The following is a 20,291-nucleotide window of genomic DNA, read 5'->3' as shown; positions in this document are numbered from 1 at the left end:
TATTGTATATACCATACCGCATATATGTCCCTTCCATTGTTTATGTCACGGTGGTTATATCACAAAGAATCTTCTCCATTGTTATGTCACCTTTTGTGACAGTCACATAATATACAATAACTGTGCAGTGTGTACTGTATTGTGCCAATATGTGATTAGTGTTCATGCAACAACTGTCTTCACTGACATGCCCTCATCTGCTGCACATTATCATTTTTCTCCTGTCCCATTTCCCTGAGTTCATTCCTACAATTCATCTCTGTGTCCCTGTTTAATACGTATACAACACAGACTCTTTATTTGTACTGCAGTATATCTACCCTTACTGATCATTTACACAACTTTTGTTCAGTATGCTTAAAACAGGTTTCCATAATACTCTGCACTGCATACACTTTCATGTAATTTGTTGGAACTATATACATTGCATTATTAATAACCATGTTCATCATTGTGGCATTCCCCACAAATGAGCAGACCTGGTTTGCCTGTAGGTAAACAGGTTTACATATCTGCTGCTGTCTGTATTGCTTTGCATGGTTTCCTGGCCAGGAAAACAATGCTTGTTTATGTTTAAACACAGCACATGACAAGCGTATGCAATCAGCTCTGCTGCTCACCAAGCAAACAGATAAACTCCATGTAGGCTTTGCACTAATCCTACACCGAGTTTATTGAATCCCCAAGTTTATTTTTTATATTGGGACGACTACACTTTACTAATGGAATTGCTTAAGTTGCTTATATATAGATTCCTCTTTGCTTTATTTAGGAAAACAATGACTAATCACCTGCATTTAACAAGATTTTTTTTTTAAGGGGGGTGTTCATCCATCTGCTGCTATTTCCTAATTTGGTTCAATCCAGTCAAATCAAATTCATCAGACTTCTGGGAAAAAGGGGTGTCCATATTCTTTTGTTCACAGAAGACAAGTTTGACCTTGCAGATGTTGAGCTATGAAATATACCCGACTTTCTCATTTTTAGTTATCACATTGTTTTGAAAGTGAATCATGTTAGTTTTTTGCCTACAGATACATGCCAAGCTATTCAGTCTGAGACTAAATTTAACCATGTGCTCTTAATAGCTATAGTTTAAATATTACAAAGTAATTGTTCATCTATAAGCATTATAGTGTTTCAGTGTAATTATAACTTCCATATTCATTTCCAATGTTAAACTTATAAGCTATTAAGTATTTCTCTAAGAACTAGCTTTCTATTCAAGCTCTAACATTAGTCTACCTAAATAAGGTTTAAAATTACATGCCTAACTCAAAACAAGGCAAGAAGATCTCATATTTTTAAACTCATTTTTCAAGAACTCATATTATTAGCCCACATTTTTCCTCCCAGAGTTTACATTTGTTACAGTGTACAAGTACTTCATTACATCAATGTCTCTAGTTCATTTCATTTTGTTACATCTCTAATTGCTCTCTCTCTCTCTCTCTCTCTCTCTCACACACACACACACACACACACACACACACACACACACACACACACACACACACACACACACACACATCTGTCTGTCAATCTTTCTAGCTATGAAATTCATCAAAGAATTGTCTTGTTTCAATTAATGAATTTTTGAAGGCTCTTTTTACAGATAATTTCATTATTTCTAAGTCTCTTATATTATTCAACACACCTGTACCTCAATGTGTTAAAAAGATTAAGCTTCCCTTGTTATGGTCTATCCTAGCAGTGGCCAGGAAAATAATAACTAGAAATTGGATTTCAGATACACCTCCTTCGTTCAATGAATTTAAAAATGTTATGAATATAATGTGCCATATGGAAATAAGCACAATTAGAATGAGAACAACTAGAAAAACATCATATTATATTGTATGGGATAATTTACAAAATTTGTTAAAAAAATTCTAATTTCAATAGCACGGTATTTTAGTTTAATTAATTGATCTGATTGTAGTGGATGTCTTTGTAAATACTTTAGTTGTTTTGTTGAATATTATAATAATACCTATTTTTAATTACTTGTATAAAATTGTTATGATATTTCTCTTATATGTTAAAACAATAAACCTGTTTTGAAAAAAAAAAAGAATTGTCTTGTTGCGGGCAAACTTTCCTGCACAAATGGACTTTGGTTATGTTAATCAAATTATGCTATAGTCAGAGTTTTTATTATATTACAACTAAAAGTGAATTCATTATAGTTACATTTTATGATCATGAAGTTAATATATATAATTTGGGGATATGGGGGCAAGACCCCCACGTTAGGTGCTATGAGGATGATGTAAGCATGTAAATAAAAAGATAGTTTATGTGATTTGTTTGAAGTGGATGCAATTTAGTTAAGAATTGTTTAGGGTTTTGTATTTTATTGCAAGATATGGATATGTTTTTGCAAGAATTGTGGATGTAAATGTAAAGCATTTATATTGTGCTTTTAATTGAGATGTTGATTTTTGTTTTGTTAGGTTATTAACAAATGGAGAAGTACTACTTTGCATTTCTGATCATTTCAGCTAGATTTTTTGTATCAGTTTAGAGCATTACTCATTTAATGTGTTTGATGGGATGGGTGTGGACAAATGGTATTGTTCACTTCTAGTAATACTCATATTTATCACTTGTGTATAAGAGGGATATAAATATATGTTTCCTTTTTCATTTGCTTAAGTGTATTAGTAACTCATATTCAGTATACTTTGAAATTTGTTTTATAAAATCAAGCTATTTCAGAAGCCACTGAAACTCAGACATTTGCTGACTCACCCAGTCCACAGTGCATTGCTTTACATTTAATTCTCCTATATCCTATTTGTACATTTATCTGTTTTGACAACCAGATCATGCAATTATCGACAAATCATGTAGGTGCCTATTTATGTTGTAGCAGCTTTGCTAAAGTCTCTACAATTATTTCAAAGATTAAAGGTGATAGCACATTCCTTTTTATGTGTCCCTTCATTAATCTCAAAGAAGAGATTATACAATAGGTATAAACTACAACGGTACATCCTGCATACACGTCTTACATTTTTTACAATAAAACATCCTGGAAAATGCATGGCTTTGAATACAGCAAAATTGTCAGTATGAAAGGCTTTCTGAAAAGTAAATGAGTACAACATCATGTGGAGAAGTCTGATTCATGCCCAATTTTCTGAATAGAGCAATAATTCTAGAGCTGCCTTTTATGAAACACCACAGGGAGAGAAATTAACTTAGCATATGAAATGCTACAGTCTGTTTGCTAAGATTTTGCAATGAATTTTAACGTTGAGTTGGAAGAGGGAAATAGGCCTATAGTATGCCAGAAGATATTTCTCTTTATTGGATTTGGGAAATACAAGTACTTTGGCTCTGTTGGAGTAGGAGGAAATTTACCCTGAATTTCAACAGTTTAGAATGGGCTGAGTACATGAGGTACCAATTCAGTTTTAAAAGTCTCAGAAATACCTGGTGTTAGACCACCTAACCACAGTGCCTTGCTTGGTGAAAAACTATTAATTGCGTCATATATTTTTATATGACTATGGATATTTCTAGGTGCTGACTGTCAATTATATCAGTCTTGTTTAGCTCAAAACCTATGAAAAACTGAATGATCTACAGAGTAAGACTAGTTTATGAGTGCAAAAGATCTTTGTACTCTACTAACATGGCGCCTGCAATGCCCAATAGGTTTCTGACTAATTCAATTTCTTGACTGATTAGTGTAGACATTGTCATATCTTTATTGATATTTCCTTGCTAGAAACATTAGTGACATAATCCATTCAGCACTTAGAAAGTATTTTAATCTTCATTCCACTTCCATTATTGCTGCCTGAATGTTTTTTAACAATTACACAATCCTAATTTGATACTTTTGTATTTTTCTTGTTCTGATATTTGTCACTGCAATTCTTTTATGATAATTTATGCACTGATAATTTATGCACACTTTTTAGCTTTTTTAATTGCTATAAATTACAGCATTGAAACAATTTCTTTAAAATATTCTTTGTAAGCTACACAATTTACATTTTGTTTGCATAGTCCACTTATTACTGGCTTAACTATGTTTCAGTGACTTGGTGAAATGTCAAGCCAGTAACTAATTTGTCAGTTCAAAGCCTCTCAACATTAGTAATACAGCATTATCATCAGATAAATGCAGAAAGAAGTATTAATGATTTCTGTCTGTGGTACTACATATACAGAAATGAGACACAGATAAAATCTGCTGCCTTGTCTGGTTTGAAAAATATATCATTTCCACAAACAGCTGGAATACTCTCCATGAGTAGATGAGATCCATGTCCTTCATTTTTAAATAAATGTGCTTGGCCATCTCTGGCATCCCAATTCTTCTTGAAGGCAGTTCATCACACTATGAGTATAACATTGTGTCACTGGTTTGTAGGTTCTTACTAAGTTTACAGACAAGGAGACATTGAGAAGCTCACCCACATGACTCAGCACTGATGGCAGACTAGCAATCTTCATCCCTCAGTAAGTAGATGCTTTCTACTTATTCCCAGTGACATTGTCTGTTTACCCATCTGGTCATCAAAGATGGTTTTATACATTTTTGAGGAAGTACTCTGGTTGAAATGTAAAGGCAGCTTATTTTACAAATAGGGAATATGCTGGCTTAGGAACCTGTCATTCCAGCTGGTATTGCTGATGTTGTTGTTGTATAGCTTTAGGTCTCTAGAGCTGGTGTTTGCCTTATCATTTTTTATTTAAGTGAAGCTATTCAAAGAAAGCCATGACATTATTAGCATGGAAAGCAATCAGACCTCACCCCTTATAAGTCTATATGACGTGGTGAGGAGCAGGACTTTTAATCTATTAGAATAGCTAAGGGTATTAACAATAGAGATCTTTTGGGTGAGAAAGCATTGATCTCTGCAGTTTGGTTTTGTTTCTTAGTGAGATTCATTCCAACAAAAAGAGGTATTCAGTGATGGCATTTATTAGTGGAATAAAGTGGGCCTATAACTTCTTTAGACTCTGAGAATAAATAAGAAAGGATACGTTGCACAAGAAAGAAGGATTGCCTAACCACCACAGAAACACAGTAGTCAAAGGAGAATCTAATATCTACAAAGGAACCCAGGCCACAGATAACTATCAAGTTTAAGAGGGACACTAGCTACTCCGTAGGTAGAAGAAATGTGAGCTCTGCCTAAGGAAACCAAACATGATTACATTGCATTGAGAGGAAGCCCATGATAAAGCATCGTGATTTTTTTTTGGTCTAGTCTTTGCTAGAGAATTTGAGTATCAGAACTGGATTTGCTAACTGTACCCAGTTTAATATCATAAAATATACAAAAACAAAATATAAAATAACACATAATCATTCGCTAGAATGCAGTACTCCAACTTTATGCTCTCGGCCCTAGTGTATTATTTAAATCTCTCCTATGGGAGTCAAACAAAAACAATCTTATATCTGCAATTTCAAACCTTAATTAATTAATTTGATGAATTAACTTTCAATTCTACACTTAAAAATACAGTACACTATAAATAACACTATCATTTTTCATATCAACTCCTACCATGAAATCTCATTGTTCAGACTGTGCAATATTAATGCTCTAAATCTTAATATTGTCTTAGTTTCTAAATTGTTTAAAGCATTTACAGCATCATCTCACCAAGGTAAATGAATGCAAGCAAGTCCAATGAAGCTAAAATCAGTTACATTGCTATTATGATAGTACAATGCATGAAAAGCTAAGGAATTAATAACATACTTAATTCATATATATGAAAAGTGTTCCCATAACCTAACTTTCACCTGTCTTTTGGTCTGCTCAGTGCACAGTTTAGCAGAAGAGCAGTTAACAACTGTACTTAATTACATACAGTACACTACTGTACTACATAACATACCAAAGTATTTACTCAACTGAAGTAACGCACCACTGATCCAAAACACAGAACTACAAAAAAAAAAAAAAAAAGTATGCGCATTGCACCTACCACGTCCATGCATTCCCACCTCCTCACAAATGCCTTTCTGATTAACACTTTATAAGACAACAGCCCACCAAGATTTAACCTCAAGTATATGAAAAGTTGGATCTTTTGGTCAAACATGTTTAAGGCAACATCTGACATTAAAATATGCCAGTTACTTCTAAACACAAACATTAGTAAAATGGTGAACTTTGCAAAATAATACACCCTTTCATTTTGAACTTCTTCATGTGCATTCAAGGAGATGAAATGAGCTATATCATACCCACCCACCATATTACTATTACAAAATAAATCATTCTCACTCTTATCAATTAAATGTTCTTAATAGCCCCTCTGCAGCAAACATAACCTTGTTTTAACTCAGCAGGGTCTCATCATCACAAGAATTATTCTTAAAACTGACTCACCTAGATTTAATAACCCATCCAATTTTACCTCCCAAGGTAATATCCAAAAATTGAATATTATTGTTCAAAACAGAAAAATTACAAGAATACCCAATTCATTATATTGCAAAAATGTGAAAAATTAATAGCATCTGATATGCTGTCATTAAAAAGAAATAGCAAATTATCAATATATCTAACATATTCAACAAATGTCTCAATAAAATATGTATTCCCAGACATAAGTTATGTTTTAAACTCTACCATAAATACATTTGTATCGTTAGGAACAATGATGTCACCCATTGCTTTTCTCTTTTTTTCTGAATTTATTGTTTACTTTCATGTTTGAAAACATTGTGGGTTAAACAAAAATGCAACAAATCAGATATAGGAAGAAAGTGAACCTTCTGCCTACATAATAAAAATCAGCTTTAATTCTATGTTTTTGTTCTGTGAATGCATGTCAGCATGGATGTATATAAACTTACACAATTTAAATTCAAGCAAAAAACTTATCACAAATTACCTCAGAATTTTTTTTAGATTTAGAAAACATTTTAAAATACTGTCTATCATTAAACAAACCCTTTCCAAATAACTGGCCGTACCTTAAATAATGGGACAGCCTGGTTGATTGAGCAATGATTTATGAATTTTGGGAATGGCAGAAAATAGCAAATGAAGAATGCTTCACATGCAAATGTCCTTTCCCAGTGTACTACTTGTGTCAACTTACTAGTGCATACTAACCCTAAACCTAACTGTGACCCTCCCCCTAAACCTGACCAGAATACTGCACTTTACCTTTGGAAACCCCTTTCCATAACACTACCACTTCCAAAAACACTCAAACACATACTTACCTTTCTTATTGGTTTATTTTTCTTCCAATATTTTGAACATTTGATTAATGGAACAATGGTCTATGTTCACACATCAAAGAAAAATGTAATGGAACAGCTATTACACAAACAGTTATCCCCAAACACCACTTTCATTGAAGAGTGAAATCATCGTAGCACGCTGAGGTCCCATCAGAAAATGGGGTATTTAAATGGAAGCCTTAAATGTAGAGTGCCCCACATGAAAGCACTGCACAACGTATGAGAGGCTACTGAAGAACTCTCATATCCTACATGAAAGTTAGATATCTCTGCCAGCTGAACTTTAATGATTGAGGAATTAGCTCCTTCTTTAAAATGTAGGGCCAAAAACTCAAGTATGTTATGTATAGGAGCTGAAAAAGGCTCAATATGATTTTGATGAACCCAGTACACAAATCTTTTCAACTTACTAGAATAGAGTTTACATGTTGAAAGTTTGTGGGAAAATAAAAGAATATGATGGACAGGAGAAGAAAGCATCCACTGTAGAATCCTCATGTAAAATCTGGCTAAAGGTACTAGTGTTATAGCCGCTGACATTGGCTCTAGACCTTGAAGGACCAGGTGCAGTGAATTCTTGGTACTGCATATTAACTTTCTGACATGTGAACTTATGGTTTGGACTCCCGAAGGAGGCAGTGAAGTTATCATTGACTTTGTGTTGAACAGTGCTCCTATGAATTACAGATTTTGATTCGGCTACAGTTGAGACTCGTCATTGTTTATGGTTATCCCCAGATGAGAAGAAGTCTGGAGAATCTGATTTATTGCCCTTATCAACAAATGACGGTTGGTGTGATAATGAGCCAGTTGTCCAGGTATGGAAAGACCTGAAATCAATCCATGCAGTCTCAAGTGATTTGTTACTACTGCCATGCATTTGCTGAATACTCTGGGGACTGTGGTGAGACCAAAGGGCAAAGCTCTGAACTGGTAGTGACTGGCTCCCAGCCAGAAGCATAAATATCTTCTGGACCATCTGTTTATCTTTATGTGGTAGTATGCATCCTGAAGATCTATCGAGCACAAACAGTCTTCCTTGCCCAGAAAAGCAAGAATGGACTGAACTCTAACAGTCTGAAACTTGGTGCATGATTTGTTCAAGTTGCTGAGATCCAAAATTGGTCTCTATTTCCCTGTTTTCTTTGGCAATAAAAATAATCTTGAGTAAGTTTGGATTCTATCTGGTCTGGTGGGATCTCTTGGATGACTCGTTTTTTCCATCAGCTTTCATATTTGTATTGCTGCTTCTTCCCTCTGATTGGGTGGAACATCGGGGATTTGTCATAAGACCAGAGGTGGCAGGGAAAAGGGTATTATATATCCTCTGGAAATAATCTTCTGCACCCAAATATCTTCTGTTAAGTCTAGCCAGGCTCATTGGTGCAGGGATAATCAACCCATGATTGCCCCTAGAGCTAAGCAATCAGGCCTCCTTTTAGGAGCACTGGTAAGGTCTGTCAAAGAAAGAATCTCTGGAGCCCTGGTTTTGCGAGCCACATCTGCCACAAGGGTGTCATTGTGCATAGGAGTCCTCCCTACCCATAAATATTCCCCATTTTATGACATTGTGGAGAGACAATGGGAAGAAGATATTCTTTTTGGTAGACCACTGTATCTGTGTAAGGAGGAGAAACAAGAAGTAAATAAATCAGCAGATGTGAGCCTGTATTAGTAACATAGATGGATAAAAGCCCTTTATCCATCTAGTTTGACTAACAGCTGAAGCAATACAGGTAGGGAGGAAGGGCAAGTCCTTCATTAGTGGAGGGAGGGACAGTAGTTCCCACCCAGTCTGTGCCTCTACTTTGATGACAGAACCTTGGCTGAAGAATAGAGGCCTATCAACATGTGGAGAGCCAGGGTTTGTAAGGCATGGGAGCGGTCATCCATGTGGGTGATGGCAGCACCTGTCAGTGCATGTCGGGGACTATTTCATATAGATGCTTGTGTCACCGCCCCTAGTGCAGTTAGGCCATAAAATGAAAAAAAAAGCTCTTATTGTTAGGATGACAATTAGAGTACAAAGCACCCTCATGGCTGCCTGGATAATGGCCTCCCTCAGACAATGTATAGCTGATTGAGGAGAAGCTTGATTACTGGCATGCATGGGGGCAAAAACAAAATAAAAATAAACTTTAAGTTGTGTTTCTGCCTAACTTATAATTGGGGATCAGTCACTAGAGGCATTCATTAGCATGTATAAATCCAACAAATTTCAATACTTACTGTTAAAAAAATCATTATAGACCAAACATTTAGCTAAGAACAGAGAGAAAGGCTACAGGAATAGAACTTGTTGATGGGAGAAACTTACATTGTAGCCTACTATGATAGAGCATCTTGCAAGAGCAGAGTAGGTGGAGTGGAAATATTGCAGATTGGAAATAATGCAAATCATAAAATAGAAGTGTAATTTTGCAGTGTGGAAATATTAAGAGTATTATTACAGCCTGAAAACATTGCAAAGCAGGGGGCAAAAATCAGACTTGCAGAACTGAATTAGAAGTCATCATTCACCAAGAGAGTGTATTCTAAGTATGTGAAATTACAAAGTAAGGAAAATACACAAATTGAGCAGAATTGTATACTTTCTATCAAGATAAAACAGAAGGAGCCAGAAATAGAAAATTCCAAGTTGTAGGTGAATGCTGAAATGAAACAGTATACAAAATGGAAAAAAAATATGTAGGTGAGTTAAAGAAGGAGAACGGGTAATTGGTCGATGTTTATTATAAAACAGAAAATTAAAATAAGAAAAACTCTAGGTAGTGGGCATTCATAAGTAAGGAGAAAAGTAAAGCCGAAGAAAAAAATCTGTTCTGAACATTCCTAAGGAAAGCAGAGCAAGTCGGAAAAGAAAAATAATTTGAGAAGATGGTGCTCAGTAACACCTTAACACAAAGACAGTTACCTAGATAAAAAAAGAAGTTGAAAGAGCACTGTTTAGTCATTCTGTGACAGTAGGTTAACCAAATAAAGCAGATCAAAAGGGAAACAGTGTGCATACTGAGAGATAAGAAAACCTTCCACACATTCTAATGATGTTCTGTTCTTACCAAAATTCAGGAACTCTAAGAAGAAAAACATTCTATACATCAGGTTTTTAAAAGAAGAAAACAAAACATAAATAAATGAGAAATAAGGCAGAAATAGCTAATGACATTAAAGAATATTGGTATAAGTTGCCCATTCTAGGAGAAGAGCGACACACTGAGATCACAGTGCTTGTATTTGTAGGGTAGAGGCAATAACAACAGGTTGAGCATTAGGGAATGCCAGACTTTGATGACCTTCAAGTAAGTTGGTTAAATTTAAGAAGGCAGAGTAGGAAGATGACACTTTCAGCAGTGAACATGTTTTAGGGGAATAAGATGGAGAAAGGTTTCCATTGCTCATTCATACTTTGATTTACAGAGTTTTGATGTACTGAGAAGCAGCCTGCAGTAACAGACCATGGCAAGGATTTACATTGGCTTACATGTTCTGGTCAAAATGGTAAAAAGGTAAATAGCTTATGTAGTCAGGTAATATATCCCTCGCAGAAGCAGTTCAGAATCAAAATAGCTGTTCCTTTTTGTTGGCCACCTCCAAGACCTTTACTCCAAAACTATTTATCCAGAGGTGGTGCCATAATCTTTTCTGGTCTTCTAGGTAAAGGCTCCACTGAGTCAGGTTCCTACCATGCCCAGTGAGTGACCAATTCAATAAGCTCATCATTGGATGGCATCACCCATGAAATAGATGAGCCAGTACCAAAAGCCGCCAGGAATACAAACTCCTCAGATGAAGGGTTACAAGGCATCCGACCACTTCCCTGCTTTATGGTTTCAAGAATGTCAACAAAGAAGAATCTTCAGTCAGTAATTGTGGGGACCCATCACCTTCAACAAAGTCCATATCCTATGTGACTGACTCATCTGGAGAGTCCAAGTGCTTCCTTTTACACTTCTTCTTCGTAGAGACTTCCTCAGTGGGATGCTCTGGCAAAGTATCGGAAGATATAGACATGGAAATACCCTGCTGGGAAGCTGGAGTTTCTGGACATCCTGTCCCTGTGACAAAGAGTGATGAGCCTCCAAGTGCAGAGACATCAGGGTTGAAGAAGAGGTAGAATCCATCTGTTCAGTTTGGGCAGATAAAATCCTCTTCACAGCCCCAAAAGCAGATCACCCTGAAGAAGGAGAAGACCTCGGATCTGAAAGGACAAGCTTTTGAACTGTTGAACCTCTCCACTTTGAAAGCAATTTCCCGAAGTGAAAGTCACGGTCAAGCCATCCAAAGCCAAGGCTCTGAGGTGCAGAGACAGCTCCGACAATTTTGGAGTTGACTCTGTCAGCACAGATTTGACAGGTAAATTTTGTTTCGGAGAGGTGTATGGATCTAACAGAATCAGAGCACTCAGGGTAATCTTCAGATAAAAAAGTATAGCAATCTTTGGATCCGAGTCAGACAGAATCAGATGGTTCATATCCAAGGGCTCTGTATCACCTGATGGTATTAGAGGAGGAAGTTGCGGTGGGGTTGTGATAGAAGCATGGACCTCCTGACCCAAAGGGGTAAGAGCCAGTAAGAAACTCATCTGACTCTGCACTGAGAGAAACTTCTGCATCACTCTTTCCACATCTTCTTCAATCAGACTTCTTGAAGAATGAGTGGAAACAATAGAGGGGAACCGGGTTTGTGATGCTCCAAAAAAAGGTGATGGCAACCTTGAGGGCACCAGATCCACAGAAGGCGAATATCTTGCTGTTGTCAAATAAATGATGCCATGTCCTGTAGAGTTGGAAATGTTTGGATCCAATAGTTTTCTAATCAGTTCCAAGGATCAAGTTTACTCTTTTTCTTCTTCGGATATGAGGGTGATGTCATATCTGGCTTTGATCTTTTTCTAGCTTTTGCATCCAAGGGTGAGGTTGGAGCCAACTTAGACTTTTTTGTGGATTTCTCTGAGACCTAAGAGGATGTAGTGGAATGTCTTGGAAAAGAAGACTTGGAATTCTGCTTTTAGGAGATTGAGCCCCAGATATTGCTTCTCTGACAGCTGAAGATAACAAGTCTTTCAACATCAGTTTGTTTTACTTCTCAACTAATGCTCTGTTGTTTAAGTCATGCACAATTGCACAATATTTGTGCAAATATAAGGATCCACGACAGTAAACACATAAAGTATGGGCATCAGACATAGGAAGTTTGTGCCTACACTTAACACATTTTTTAAAACCAGCAGGGCCTTTTTCTGCCATAATCATAAGTAACAGCAACAACAACCAGTCAGAATTTCCACAAAACTAAAGGAACTAGACTTTCTCTCTCTAAACATTTCTGCATCAGTTGAGGAGAGAATGAAAACTGACAACATCGGATCCTGTGTTATATACTGGATCAAACCTAAATATTCTGTTACAAGAATTATAGTATGAAAACAGCAAACAATTTGAATGTACTTATATAAATCAAATGATTCAGTGAAAACAGAAATAAGAGATATACAAATAATATTGGATACATCAGTTATAGAGAGCAGCATTTATGATAGTTAAACAAGAGAGCAACAAGGTTAAATATAATAATATCTGTATCAAAGCTAACCCTACTGGTGTGCAGGAGGAAGCAGGCATGAGCAACTAAAATAAAAATGACAGTATAGTGAATATAATAAAAAAGTAGTTTTAATGGGCAATATAACATAATTTTAACAAATGAATGCAGTCTTATAAAGTCACCTTTTGCTCTACAGATGTGTCCTTGTAATAACTCATTTTGCGTATATGTAATTAATTTCATAAGTATCTCTGTAGGCATTTTTTTCTGTTTCTCTTTGTAATCTCTGACGTTGCTAAATCCTTTCCATCAGTTATTAGATGGTGATACCTATAGCCTTGTTACTAATATAAAATGAATGGTATCAGTCACATAAACACTGCTTTCTATAGTCATGCTTTCATTACAAGACATTTTTTTTCTTATCCAATTAACGTAAGTATGTTTCCCTTACTAATATGTCTGGTAATGGTATTGTTTGATATATTTGCTTTGTAATTACATAAGTTTTGAAAGACGTCCCCCGAAAAATGTTTGCTCAGTATTACAAAGGATAACGGTGGTTCATAACTTATTACTCGCAGCTGTGCCTCAAAGCAAGCCCACTTCCTGGAGTCTTAAATAAATGAATAAATAAATAAATAAATAGGCAAACAAATAAACAGATAAATGTATTTAAATGCCAAGTGTTGGTCTTCTGAACAACTCCATGTAGAAACTTTACAGACAAAAGTACACACTATGACTAAGGCAGACACCTGGAAGCAAAGCACCACAGACAGAGCATATTAGTGACGATAAAAAGATTATCTAGAAAGTCTGCAGACAGGTAAGTTATCAAGGGACAAAAAAGCAGTATATAATGCAGAATATGTGTAAAACATTCCATGTGGAAGAATAAATGTGTTTTGTTTTAGTAAAAAACTAACTATTGTTTCCCTTGTGAACATTGCAACTGCTTTAGGAATCTCCACTGGGATTCAGACACATTTTTCACATTGTGATAGGTAATTCCATGCTATGAGAGGCCATATGCAGCGCATGTACAATTCAGAGATATAATGAGCATGTGCCAATGGTGCGATGCTGAGAAAGTAATGAGCAACAGTATTAAAATGAGTTGGTACTTGTATGCAACTGAGCCGAAAGAGAAGGTGCAAGTGTTTCAGAAATGTATAAAGGAGCAAAACAATGCATGATCACCTGTTTTAATGACCACAATCATACCTCTCAATTATACAGATTTTTGCAGGATGTTCAGATTTTTGCCTCATATCTTTGGTCTGTTACTCATAAAATTTGTGATTTTCTGGCAAATTACTGAGATGATCCGAGGATTGAAGTCACTAAATAATGACGTACATTCAGATCATTCATAAAATGTATGTTAACATAAACCCTGTTACTCTAGCAACTTTGTAAGTTTATAAGAAGAATATTTAAAATCTGTCACTATTTTGGGAACAACCCCCCCCTAATTTTGTCAGACTTTGTCCAGATTTCTAGCATTAAGAGTTTGAAATGTATGGACACAGTAAACTCCTGGTGTTCATTCAGGGGCATAGTGGAAATACATTAGGGTCAATGCATATATGCAACAGGTTATTATTGCAGCTAGTAGCCACAGTGGTGCACATTATCTCTCCTGGACATGCTATGGCATAGTGCCTTCTTTAACAGTCTATGGCCCTCAAACAGCAGCATTGTTTTCTTTTGCTGTATGGATATGGACACCATACAGAACCTAGTAGACAAGTGCTTGTTTTATTTGCAAGTTCATGGAAGTTAGGAATTATCTTTTCCAGTGAATACTAAGGTATGTATTAAGTTTACTTATACTAGCTACATTGATCTTTCAGTGGCAAGCATCCGACACAAGAATATTCCATCACATTCTCAATACTACATTACCGTATTTGGGGGAGTATATATGGCTCCCTATTAACACAGAAGAGACAGCGCTTCTGGAACATAGCATGGTTCATTGAGGTGCTTTTAGCTAAAGACTGCATCCACATTGAAATAAAGGTCCTACCTGTTGAGCTGCGAAGAAGATATGTGAACCATCTAGGTTATCACTCCATCAACTGGCAAGTGATCTGTAATCCACAGGGTACTACAATGTGTCTACAGATCTCATGCAGTTAGCATGACTCTGAGCTTTGTCAATGATTTGTGAGGGGTGATTTTCCCATGGGTATTTTGTCAGTGATGCCAGAAATGCCATAATGCCCTTGTTAATGATACCTCATGGAAACCTCCAGACTGTAACAGACAATGAATGCAACTATGCCTTGTCAGAAACATGGATCATATGAAGTAAGTGTTTGGGCTGCTGAAAGCATGCTTTCACTGTCTAGACATATGTGGCCATGCCCTGCAGTATGACCTTGCTACTTGTGCTAAGGAATCCTAATGCGTGCAGTGTTACACAAAATGATAATGAGGAAACAATTTCAACAAGGAGGTTATTATCAGGGAGAACATCTCCCAGTGCAACAGGCAATGGTGGGTGAGCAAGATGAGGAGCTGGTGGAGGATCCAACAGCAGGGGATGAATATGATCACTAGAGGTAGATACCGTATACCATGGCACTGACAAAGAAGCAGTGGATAGCACATAACTTTGGACTGTAGTAAACATATATTCTACATTAAAAGCAATGAATGCAAACATACAACCTTCTGTGCTTACCCATATATATAGACTGCCCACACTGTGCATCAGACATAAGCTTTTCGAGTAACATAATACAAAGGCAGGGCACAGCTAACATCATGTGCAGAGTTAGGGGTAGGAATACAAGTATGCAAACTGGAATGTGTGAGTTCTGTTCAAACTGAAAAATTCTGAGTGCACTATATATCAGAGGAGGGCCAGGAGGAGAGTAGTTCAAAATGCATTGGGAGCTGCCATTATCACTTGTTGTCTGTGCGCATGTAAATGTGTGTGTGTGTGTGTGTGTGTGTGTGTGTGTGTGTGTGTGTGTGTGTGTGTGTGTGTGTGTGTGTGTGTGTAAAAGACTAGGATAATGTAGTGCTATGTGTGTTTTGGTTAATGCTTGCAGCACTGCAATTTGCTCCAACATACAGGTCCAGGGCATTCATTGAAGATGTATAGACATCTCAAGCATGATCCCATTTTTCTAAGAGTGTCATTGGTAGTAATATTGCCTTGGCCAGATGAAGGTGCGCTGTATTACCATAAATAATGGCCAGCACAAGGCACATTACTGGTACGAGTGCCACAGCCTTGGGGATGCTCTCTTCTGCCTGTATGCATCTCTATATTCAACATTGCTAATGATATGGTGGCACTGCTGGATCATGACCTTGGTCTTCCTCATCCACAATGTCCATCTTTAGTAGAGCCGGGGTGGACTGGCTCCATGAACCATGCCTGGTATGCTACAATGAAGCACTTGAGGACATGCAATGTGCTAGTAGGCAATCAATCCAGTTGAAAATATCATGAATATGGGACATGCAGTCTCATATGTCATCACACATCCTACAGTACACGTGTCAGAAGCTGAGATGTTGCTACATAGTGCCTGTATGATTTCTCTGAACATACGCTGAGTGCAGTCATTGACACAGCAAGTTCTCATGGAATGTAGCACCCACAACTCTCAACTGTACAGATTTTCAAAGAATGTCTAGATTTTTACCTCATATTTTTGGTGTTTTCCTCCTAAAATCTGTACCTTTCTGGCAAATAGCTTTAGATTAACGTTATTAAATAATGACAAACATTTGAGGTTAAGACTCCACATCCTTCAGAAAATCTATTTTAATGCAAAACCTATTATTCTATTAATGTTCTAAGTTTGTAAGAGCAAACTAGCACTCATGCTGTCTATGTGAACCAGTATTCATACCTATGCATTCATTCCCATGCCTTATGGAGGTTGTAGCAGACAGTGATTGCCTAGTCACAGAGGGCATCACATTGTCATCTGTGCATTTGTCCAGACCAGCCTGTCCTTCATGCATTGTGCATATATGTCTTGGGTGGTGTCCACAGGCCACAGTCTGGGTAAGAAAACTGGTCTGCACTCACCTATATCCAATACTGACACCATGATCCCTCTCTTTGTCAGCAATTCACAACCATCATAGTCAGAGTCAGATCTCTCTCCAACATTAGGCAATAGAGGATGTACTGTGGTGGAGCTGGCTAGAGTATCACCTGTGAAAACACTGAAGCATACGATGCAGTATAGGTGTAACACACCTCCAATACCTTACAGACAGTGCATAAATTATAGGCAGGAAGAATAGTAACAATAATAGGTAGCAACACTTCACCTTATGCAGGTAATCTTGCAGCTTGTATATGTTTATGAAAGAAAAAAAACATCAGCAGGGCTAGCAACTTGGCAGTATGAACATTAGCTCTAGATCGCTGTTACAGTTGATATGATACCCTGACCCCATGTTCAAAAAAGTCCACTGACTCTTTGTCAATGTCCATTCTTTGTAATAAACGTTTTGCTTCCTGTGCTGTTTCTCTCCATTTAGTTTACATTTTTATACAGCAAATGCCATAGCAGTGACTGTATGATACACCAGTCCCCAGTGGCAACACCATCAGGGTTACCTGCAGCTGAGTTTGCTAGTGCTACTTTCCCTCTACCATCCTCAGTGAAGAGAGAATAGGCCTCCTAGCCCTACTATTGGTAGGGCATCTGTTTCTGGGAGTATGATTCTTCCTGTTAGTGGCTCTGACAGAAGTGAACAGTATGTTACTCAGAGGCAGGGTGCAGATGTGATAGGAGGAGCTGGTGGGCCAGCCCATTGACACCCACATCAGCTATTTGGAAAGACTCCTATTGCAGCTTGCAGTGTTACATTTCTGCCCACTAATGGCAATTCCACCAGTGCCAGAATGAATGGTGAAGGAATACAAAATGATGTTTAGAATTTTACTGGGACTGAAAAGGGCAGGTCTGTTCTATGGGTCATACCCACCCTATGCCATATCCTAATGTTCATCTCAATTCTAAGTCATTACACTCCCTTACCTATTGTCCATTCCTCTCTATAACCACAATCATTTCTCTCTTTCTTTTTTGTTTCTTAATTCATTGGCCTTCCCCTACATGACTGTGTGTCAGCGGGTTCCCCTCAGAAGCTCAAAATACTGAAATCTCGAATTTCAGTATTTCGATCCCAAGAAGCCAAAATCACATAATAGCAAAACTTTAGAAGAGTGAAATTCAAAATCTCAAATACCAGAGGTTTTGAATTTCGTGCTTCTTAAAGTTCTACTGTGGACATGTATTCAGGTGATTGTGTGTGTGTGTTAAGGGGTTTGTGTGGTGTGTGTAAGTGTGTTTTGTTGCTGTGATGTGTGTGTGTGTGTGAGGAGAATGTAGCTTGTCTGGTGATGTTTTGTGTGTGTGTGTATGTAGTGCGACCGTGGAGTGAGAATATTTAAGTAGGGGGGTGTGGGGGGCGCAGTGGCACTTGCCCCCCTGCTTTCATGTAGTAGAGTGATTGTGTGTGTTTGTGTGGTAGATAGTGTGTGTGTGCATGTGTGCATGTGTGTGTGTGTGTGTGTGTGTGTGTGTGTGTGTGTGTGTGTGCGCGCGCATGTGTGTAGTAAAACCACAAAATTCATAACCTCTGGCATTCGAGGTTTTGAATTTCGCGGTTTTTAGTTTTCGCTGTTTTGTGGATTCACCTTCTTGAGCTTGAGATACTGAAATTCGAGATTTCAGTATTTTGAGCTTCTAAAGTGAATCTGTGTCAGCACCTCATCTGTAAATCTTGTATGTGCTCTTTTTGTGCATTTGTCCAGCTAGCCTAACTCTCTTACTTTTCAGCTTTCTTTCCTTTCTTCTCCATATTATCTTCTTAAAGTATATAAAAAGTGCGTCTGTTCCACAAAAAAAAAAAATACTGATCCTTTCCCTCACCAATCCTCATCATTTCTTAACTGTTTCCCTGATGTGCTTCCCTCTGCTTATGCCCCCTATTTCATACTGTGCTATACTCCCAATTCCACCCTTTAATGTGTTGAAAAATAGATCTGACACATTTACTGATCACTTTAAAACTTACTGTTGCCTTTATTTTTATGCTGCTGATATACATTCATGTGAAACTGCTGTGCCATGTTTGTGCACACAGACATTCCATTTCTCATAACTAAACCATGGATGAGAAATATATCTCCTTACTGCAGATTCATCTGTGGTCATGAGAAGTTTTTTTTTTTTTTTTTAATTAGCTACTGTTTCTATGTGGGTTTTTTGATTGATATTCATTAACAAGTTTACAGCTGCATTGTTCCCGCAAGGTAAAAAGTGGCTGGCTCTGCATGCCACCTGTGACTATGTTACTGAATCCCAAGGTTTGATTCAGGATATCTGTTTTTAGTCATGTGTGTAGCAGAAAAAATTCATGAAAAATAATCCAATGCTTTCTTTATGAAGGATCGGAGAAGACTTCAGTTTTGGTGGGGGGTAAGGAAGTCCCATCATATCAAGTTAAAAGTAATTTAACTACACAATAAAAGAGATGCAAGTGAATACAAAGCTCAACGTAATTACAGTTGGAGACAGTTTTGCTTTTCTCAGCAGAAATGTATTCTCTAAATGGTGAAGTCTAGTTGATATACAAAAAAAGTAATTGAGATAAAATACAGAGTTAGACAGTTAAGAAGATACCAGCACAGATATATCACATCACCATTTTGAAATTGTGGGGAGAAGCATAAACCTATGTAGTTATCTTAGTAGCAGAAATAAATGAATCTAATGATGAAAGAAAACTATCCTATATGTGTCTGTAATTCAGGCAAATGAAACAATGTTTAAGTTATAGAAACAAGAATTAAAGAAGTTTCTGTTAGGAAGCAAGGAGGTGCTTAAAGAACTGCCTGATGCACTAAATCTAGTTCAAAACCTTGGCCAGACAATTTAAAGGAAAAAAGGCTAACTTGCAACTATGCAGAAAATCAGAGCACTAAAGAAAAGTGAAGTCATAAGAAAAAGGTGTGAAACAGGCATAAAGTACGGGGTCACAAGTGCTATTTCCAGATTTCATGGACATTAATTTGGACTGTTGTAGTGGAGAGACGCAGATCAGTATAATAGAAGCTGGCAGCGATCTATGCAATGAACTAGAAAGACTAACAGAGTGGTTGGGCAGAGGAAGAGTATTGACTGTACCAGGTGGGTTACAGCTATTCACATATGAAGTGCTGCATTGGCTAGGCCTAAGCCATCACAATGCAGATGGCCTGACATGGGACCACAATCAAATAACTGCGCATTAAAATGATGATTTCAAGCTGGGAGGCCAATTATACTACAGAGTGGTTGTTGTCACCAAACAGAAAAGAAAAAGTTACCTCTGCCTGTAAATCATGGCATAAATCATGCTTATATGTTTAAATAATTATGCAAAAACTTGTTTATAACAGTGATATATACAATCAGTTGGAAATTGAGTAATACTTCTTTAAGTGTAGAAATTGTTTTTTTGTTTTTTAAGTTGG

Source organism: Protopterus annectens, chromosome 10.part0 (genome assembly GCF_019279795.1).
Source record: "Protopterus annectens isolate FY-2018-M chromosome 10.part0, PAN1.0, whole genome shotgun sequence".
NCBI classification, from domain to species: domain Eukaryota; kingdom Metazoa; phylum Chordata; order Ceratodontiformes; family Protopteridae; genus Protopterus; species Protopterus annectens.
The sequence above is the reverse complement of the archived record's forward strand: the minus strand, read 5'-3'. Positions refer to the sequence as shown.